This window comes from Engystomops pustulosus, chromosome 5 (genome assembly GCF_040894005.1).
Source record: "Engystomops pustulosus chromosome 5, aEngPut4.maternal, whole genome shotgun sequence".
Lineage (NCBI taxonomy): Eukaryota > Metazoa > Chordata > Amphibia > Anura > Leptodactylidae > Engystomops > Engystomops pustulosus.
Window position 1 is genome coordinate 110,046,968 of NC_092415.1, and position 8,934 is coordinate 110,055,901.

Below are 8,934 nucleotides of genomic sequence, written 5' to 3' on the forward strand. Positions count from 1 at the left end.
AGAAGAACAAGCCGGGCCCCAACGGAGAATCTCCCCAGAGGACCAGTCCAGCACAGGGGCATGTTGCTGCAACCAGGGGAGACCCAACAGGAAGGTGGAATGCTTTGGGGTAGTACAAAAAAAGAAAGTCTTTCTTTATGTAAGGCTCCAACTTGCAGAAGCAGGGGTTCCGTGCGAAACCGGATGGGCACGGAAAGAATCTGGCCACTGACTGAGGCAATGGACAATGGTTTCTCAAGACGAACCACTGGGAAGTGATGCCGTGAGACCAGGGCTGCGTCCATAAAGTTCGCTGTAGAGCCTGAATCCAGGAAAGCAGAAACTTGGATCTGGGTGCCGGTGTCTACGTTGAGGAGCACAGGAATAATCAGACGTGGAGAAGCTTGGCACACACCTAGGGACGCTTCTCCCAAGAGCCCTAGGTGCTGGCGTTTCCCGGACATTGGGGACGAACAGGACAAGTCCCAATGAAGTGCCCTGGATTGGCACAATACAGACAAAGGTTCTCCTGTCGTCTTCTGGAACACTCTTGTAGAGAGAGCCGGATTCTGTCCACCTGCATGGGTTCCTCAGCAGACGATACAGGCGGAGGCTGGAGCGGCCTTTGGAAGGCAGATGCTAGGCGAGGAAAACGTCTTACCTGAGCTTGAGGATGCTCAAAGCGAAGTTCCTCGGCGCGTTCCTTAGACCGGACATCAATCCGAGTGGCCAGTGTGATGAGACCACCCAGAGTTGACGGTAGATCCCGAGCCGCCAGCGCATCTTTGACCTGCGGCGAGAGTCCTTTCTTAAAGGTGGCGATGAGAGCTGCATCGTTCCAGGCAAGTTCAGAGGCCAGGGTACAGAACTGAACTGCATAATCTCCCACAGATGAGTTGCCTTGGCGCAGGTTCAAGAACGCAGTCTCGGCAGAAGAAGCCCATGCTGGTTTCTCAAAAAACGGCCCGGAACTCCGCCAGAAAAGCCGCAACAGTAGCCGTGACCAGGTCGCCTCTGTCCCAAAGAGGAGTGGCCCAGGCCAGGGCTTTCCCAGAGAGATGACTGATGAAGAATGCCACCTTGGAACGCTCCGTGACAAATTGCGAAGGTATAAGTTCTACTTGTAGAGAGCATTGAGTAATAAAACCCCTGCACTGTTTGGGGTCTCCGTCAAATTTGCTGGGCATAGACAGCCTAGTCGTGGTTCAGCAGCAGGAAGGCAGACCGGGGTTGCAGGAGCCACGGTAGCAGACACGGGATCCTGTTGCTGGGCGGCTAGCAGCTGTTGCAGCATGGTGGTGACTTGATCCAGCTGTTCGTGTTGAGCGGCAATCTCCCGGGATTGCTGGACCACTATGGCGGCAAAGTTTGGTCGAGTGGGAAGCGGAACCTCGGCGGGATCCATGGCCGGATCTTACTGTTAGGATCAGTGGATCCTCTGGACCACCGCGGGAGATGGAACTAGCCAACACCCGGGACTGGAGCCTAGCGGCACCTGGTATTCACCAGAGCCCGCCGCAAAGGGGGTTGGACTTGCTGCGGCAGGATACTACTAGGTTGTTCCCAGGTGTGACTAGCCCACGGTGGCAGCCGAGGTCGAGGTACCTTAGCGGATGACAATCTCGTAGTCAGGTCCAGGCACAGGGTCAGGGCAGGCGGCAGAGATGCAACGTCAAGTCCAAGTCCGGGGTCAGCAACAGGAGGTCCAGGCAGGTGGGAACGGGAACACAGGCACGCGGAACACAGCAACACGGAGGAACTCGGGTAACACAGCAACACAGGACTCAGGAGCGGGAACACACGGGAACACACAGGAACGCAGGAATACAGGAATACACAGGAACGCAGGAATACTCGCTTGGAAGCTTTCTCTAAGGCTATGAGGCACAAAGATCCAGCAGGGGAGGTGTTCAGCCAGTGCACCAATTATGGTGTATGCATTTTATACTACATGGCGGTATGCTGTATGCATTTTATAGTACACGGTGATACGCTGTATGCATTTTATACTACATGGCGGTATGTTGGATACATTTTATACTATATGGCGGTATTCTGTATGCATTTTATACTACATGGTGATACGCTGTACGCATTTTATACTACATGGCGATACGCTGTATGCATTTTATACTACATGGCGGTATGCTGTATGCATTTTATACTACATGGCGATACGCTGTATGCATTTTATACTACATGGCGATACGCTGTATGCATTTTGCATTGCTTTATTTTTACACCAAACCAATATGATGGATCTGTTCCGGACACTCCCTGATATCTTATATAAATGGGCGGGGGCGTCTCTCTATGGCTCGCCTCAGGCAGCAGACAGGCTTGGTACACCCCTGGGTCCGCAGCACCGCTGACAGCTAGCTCCGCGGCCCTGCGCCTGGTCAGAGCTCGCTCTGTGTGGATTTATAATGTTTTCTGCCAAAGCCGTGACAGCTCGCAGCTCTCGGCAGAGAACATTATGCAGGACGGGGTGGGACATCGGGCGGGTCTTAGTGACGCAGCCCTCCACAGCACAGCATGGTACCTGTTGTACGTCACGGGGCGGGTCTTAGTGACGCGGTCCTCCTGCACAGCATGGTGTGTTCCTGATGGGGTGGGGCGGCAGGCTCTCCTTACTGACATGCCCCCGGCAGAACATATTATGTGGGGCAGCAGACTGGCTTCAGTGACGCGGCTCCCAGTACCGGCGCTCAGTGTGTAGCGCTGCTAAGCAGCAGCGCTGTATACACTGACGCTCAATGTACAATGCTGATACTTAGCAGCGCTGTACACAGAGGTCCCGCCAGTATCCTCCCCACACAGTGCTGTCTGGTGCATATAGCAGTGCTAGTAGCAGTGCTGTACACTGAAAATCAATGTACACTGCTGCTACTCGCAGAATGTGCTCAGGCAGGAGGAGGGACAAGCAGGTCATGTGTGTCCAGCGCTCCTTCAAATCTCCCAACATTCTGGATTAAAGTCCAGGCTGAATATCCTGGGATCGCCAGCAAAGCACTGAAAACTCTGCTTCCTTTTCCAACATCCTATCTTTGTCAAACTGGGTTTTATGCCATGACAACAGCAAAAACGAGATTACGGAGTAGAATGGACATAAGGAACACACTTCGGGTTTCACTGTCTCCCATCACCCCTAGATGGGACCGTCTTGTTGCAGGAAAACAAGCCCAGTGCTCCCACTGATTCAGGGAAACAAGCCTGGTGCTCCCACTCATTCTGAACCTATGGTAAGTTGAATCACATTCTCATTATAAATGTCATAATTATATGATAAGTATGCACTAAGCTCCACCCTCCATAACCCCACCCCATATGACCAAAGCCCCGCCCCCACCTCCACCGGACCATGGAAAACTGGTCTAGCTTAAAGCCGGTTCCTGGTGCAAAAAAGGTTGGGGACCTCTGCACTAAACTACCAAAACAAAAAAAGGGTAAAAAATAATGAAACACTAAGCATCCATCTACCAGGGAACACCACCCTCCGAAGAAACATAGTAGGAGGCAAACAGTCCTGCCGCACCAGGTCGTCCTTGGAGAGGGGAATAGACACTGATGGATGTTGTCCCTCCAGGTCACCAACTGAAGCACCATCGTGGATTCGAATGAAGTTGTGAAGAATAACGCAGGCTTGCACTACCTTCTTAACTTCGTCCAGGTCCATCTGAACAGAGCTATGTAGAACCAGCCACTTGCTGCTAAGAATCCCGAAGGCACACTCCACATACCGTCTCGTTCGGGTGTTGAAAATGCGCCTCTGTTCATCCAAACCACGCTGAGCGAGTAGCCGCAACACATGGTGGGAAAGTCCAAAGCCGTCATCAGCGTCGAATAACAAATGGTGCAGGAGTTCCAGAAGTACCAGGTAGACCATTGAAAAATATTGTTTATAATTGAAGAATTTGGACCCTGAGTAAGCCAACTTCTTCACATGTATGTGTTTTCCATCCAGCACCCCGTTTTGGAAACTGGCGATTTGGAAACTGTGCTGAGTACATGAAACCATCAGAAATCCGGATCCAGTCTACAGTAGTCAGCACAGGCATCACCGCAGCACTCAGCCACTCCCATAGCACTTCACAGGTCGCTCTCAAGATCATTATAATGGTGGAAACAAGCGGCAGGAACTCATAATGCAGCGAAGCAAACTAGTTCCCAGTGGCAGGAAACAAAAAAGAAGGATTAATATTTAACCCCTTTCCGACATTTGACATAATAGTACTAATAGTACTGCATGGCGAGAGGTGCGTTCCCGCATTTTGCAGTACTATTACATCAAGCTTTAAAAACGGAGTCAGCGCCAGAAGCTGCGGGGGTTGGCACCCGCCTCTAACACCTGCGATTCCTCCGATCGCGAGTGTCAACCCCTTACATCACAGGGGCATCACAGGTGAAACGGTAGGCGCTGCGGGGGGGAGGTCCGCAGCTCCAATCGCAGGCTGTAACACACTGAGCATGCGCATCATTCACTGTTATGTAACTGTGTAACATTTGTATCAGAACATCGCTTGTTAAAGCTAATCTGTTAGAAAGTAAAAAATAAAAGTTAAAAACATTTTTCAAATTAAAAAAAAATAATTAAATAAAGTAAAAGTCCCCTAAACACAAACATTCCCTATACATGTCTAGTAAAGTAAAAAACCCACAAAATTACAAAAAAAAACCCCACATATTTGGTATCACCGCGTCCGTAACAATCTGTACAATAACTTATTGGACCCGCCTGGTGAACACTGTAAAAAAATAAAAATAAATAAAAAATCACAAAAAATTTAAATTTTTCATAAAATCCCTTCCCAAAAATGTTCCAAAAAGTGATCAAAAAAAGTTATGTGCGCCAAAATGGAATCACTGAAAAGGACAACTCAACATACAAAAAATAAGCCCTAAACAAGCTCTGTCAACCATAAAGTATTAAAGTTATCTCCAAAAAGATACGAAAACAAATGAGATTTTCTTTATATTAGTTTTTTTCCAGGAAAACTGTAAAAATATATAAAAACTATATAAATGAGGGATGACCGTAATCGTAGTGACTTATAGAATAAAGATAATACAATAAGAAAGAAAACCATAAGTGACAATTTTCTTTTCCTCCTTCCATAAATTGTTAATAAAATCTCATCAATAAGCTACAGACCCACTAAAATGAAACATTTGTAAAGTGCATCTCATGTCGCAAAAAATAAGCCCTTATTTGACAAAAAAATAAAGATTGTATAGCCAATAAAAAGTGACAATGCATAATCTGCTCTGAACAGGGCCGATTCTAGCATATTTGCTGCCTGAGGCGAATATTAAAATGCTGCCCCCCCGCTCCCTGTTAAGTAAATCCTTAAACTTTACTAACAACCCTACAGACAGCTCCCTGACACTGTGTGACTGACTACAGGATCTGAGAGGCATTAGTGGAATCTAGTACCTTATAGATGACAATCTCTTCCATCAGTGGACTTTATTCCAGGTTCTCCAATCCATGACGTATCAAAGGTGAATTCACGGCCGGATATCTTCAGCTCCCTGCAGCATCTCCACCCGGCGTCCCTAAAAATACCACAGTCACTTACAGTATGAAGTCTCCTGGATAACAACACTGCGCTCCTAAATAATATATACCCCTCACAACACAACTGACCGCACTCTCCCCACATATAACACATCCCTTCAATATCCCTGCTCTCATATATTTAAAGGCCTCGTTATTCACCACCCAATTAAATTATATACAGCTCCCATATACAGATCCCCTACAGCTTAAATAAAATCTTGCCCCACATATACATCCCCCCAGCTTAGTAATATACTGTATCCCATATACATCCCCAAGCTTAATAATATACTGTATCCCATATACATCCCCCCAGCTTAGTAATATACTGTATCCCATATACAGCTCCCCAGCTTAGTAATATACTGTATCTCATATACATCCCCCCAGCTTAGTAATATACTGTATCCCATATACTGCCCCCAGCTTAGTAATATACTGTATCCCATATACATCCCCCCAGCTTAGTAATATACTGTACCCCATATACAGTCCCCTCCCAGCTTAGTAATATACTGTATCCCATATACATCCCCCCAGCTTAGTAATATACTGTATCCCATATACAGCCCCCAGCTTAGTGATATACTGTACTCCATATACAGCCCCAGCTTAGTAATATACTGTATCCCATATACATCCCCCCAGCTTAGTAATATACTGTATCTCATATACATCCCCCCAGCATAGTAATATACTGTATCCCATATACTGCCCCCAGCTTAGTAATATACTGTATCCCATATACATCCCCCCAGCTTAGTAATATACTGTACCCCATATACAGTCCCCTCCCAGCTTAGTAATATACTGTATCCCATATACAGCCCCCCAGCTTAGTAATATACTGTATCCCATATACATCCCCCCAGCTTAGTAATATACTGTACCCCATATACATCCCCCCAGCTTAGTAATATACTGTACCCCATATACAGTCCCCTCCCAGCTTAGTAATATACTGTATCCTATATACAGCCCCCCAGCTTAGTAATATACTGTATCCTATATACTGCCCCCAGCTTAGTAATATACTGTACCCCATATACATCCCCCCAGCTTAGTAATATACTGTATCCCATATACAGTCCCCTCCCAGCTTAGTAATATACTGTATCCCATATACATCCCCCCAGCTTAGTAATATACTGTATCCCATATACATCCCCCCAGCTTAGTAATATACTGTATCCCATATACTGCCCCCAGCTTAGTAATATACTGTACCCCATATACATCCCCCAGCTTAGTAATATACTGTACCCCCAGCTTAGTAATATACTATATCCCATATATAGCCCCCCAGCTTAGTAATATACTGTATACCATATACATCCCCCCAGCTTAGTAATATACTGTACCCCATATACAGCCCCCAGCTTAGTAATATACTGTATCCCATATACAGCCCCCAGCTTAGTAATATACTGTATCCCATATACATCCCCCCAGCTTAGTGATATACTGTATCCCATATACAGCCCCCAGCTTAGTGATATACTGTACTCCATATACAGCCCCCAGCTTAGTAATATACTGTACCCCATATACATCCACCCAGCTTAGTAATATACTGTATCCCATATACATCCCCCAGCTTAGTAATATACTGTACCCCATATACATCCACCCAGCTTAGTGATATACTGTACCCCATATACATCCCCCCAGCTTAGTAATATACTGTATCCCATATACAGCCCCCCAGCTTAGTAATATACTGTACCCCATATACATCCACCCAGCTTAGTGATATACTGTACCCCATATACATCCCCCCAGCTTAGTAATATACTGTATCCCATATACATCCCCCCAGCTTAGTAATATACTGTATCCCATATACAGCCCCCCCAGCTTAGTAATATACTGTATCCCATATACAGCCCCAGCTTAGTAATATACTGTATCCCATATACAGCCCCCAGCTTAGTGATATATAATATATAGCATCCCCCCCCCCCCAGTATAAAATAATTATGGCCCCATATAATATATATAGCATCCCCCCAGTATAAAATAATTATAGCCCCAAATCCCCAAATAAAATATAGCATCCCCTCCCCCTAGTATAAAATAATTATGGCCCCAAATAATATATATAGCATCGCCCCCCTAGTATAAAATAATTATGGCCCCAAATAATACATATAGCATCCCCCCCCTAGTATAAAATAATTATGGCCCCAAATAATATATATAGCATTCCCCCCCCCCTAGTATAAAATAATTATGGCCCCAAATAATATATATAGCATCCCCCCAGTATAAAATAATTATAGCCCCAAATCCCCAAATAAAATATAGCATCCCCTCCCCCTAGTATAAAATAATTATGGCCCCAAATAATACATATAGCACCCCCCCCCCAGTATAAAATAATTATGGCCCCAAATAATATATATAGCACCCCCCCCCCCTAGTATAAAATAATTATGGCCCCAAATAATACATATAGCATCCCCCCCCCCAGTATAAGATAAGTATGGCCCCAAATAATACATATAGCATCCCCCCCCCTAGTATAAGATAAGTATGGCCCCAAATAATACATATAGCACCCCCCCCCCTTAGTATAAAATAATTATGGCCCCATATGATATCTATAGCGTCCCCTCCTCCCCCAGTATTAAACGTTTTCTAGCCCTATATAGTACCCCCCTCCCAGTATAACATGAAACCTCCCCACATTTAATTAAAGTACATGAAAAATAATAAAATCGTACTCACCTGCAGGCAGCTGCTCCCTCGGCGCGGCTCCCGTCTTCACGCGGCCTTCACTCCGGTCTTCCTGTGTGCCGCGGCTCCGCACAGTGACACAGGCGCATGACGTCATGACGCCTGTGTCACTGCTTAGGACGGAGCGCGCAGCTGCCGGAAAGGCGCTGCGTCGCTCCGCATATAAATCGCGCCTGTGTCTTAAAGAGACAGGCGCGATTTATTTAGCTGGTGGGCGATTCGGGCGTTAATGGACGCCCGAATCGCCCACTTTAGAGCGGCAAATTTCGCCGCCCTTTACAGGGACCCGCATTCTGCCGCCTGAGGCGAGATTTGCATCTCGCCTCATGGCAGATGCGGCCCTGGCTCTGAATGGCTCAGCTTCTCTTCGATGCCCTGGCGTGTGCCCATACAGCAGGTTACCACCACATATGGGGTATTGTTATACGCGGGAGGGATTGGCTATCAAACTTTATGGAGCGTTTTTGTATTTTATACCACTGAGAATTTGAACATTTTATGAAAAACACATTCATTTGGCCAAAAAAAAAATTTATTTCAAAATTGCATCCGATTTTGTTCTAGCCCCTGAAAAATGGGGTAATTTATGAGGTTTTACTATTATTTAGCCTTTCAAAGGTACTTGAAATCTGAGCAGGTCCCTCAATAGCACGATT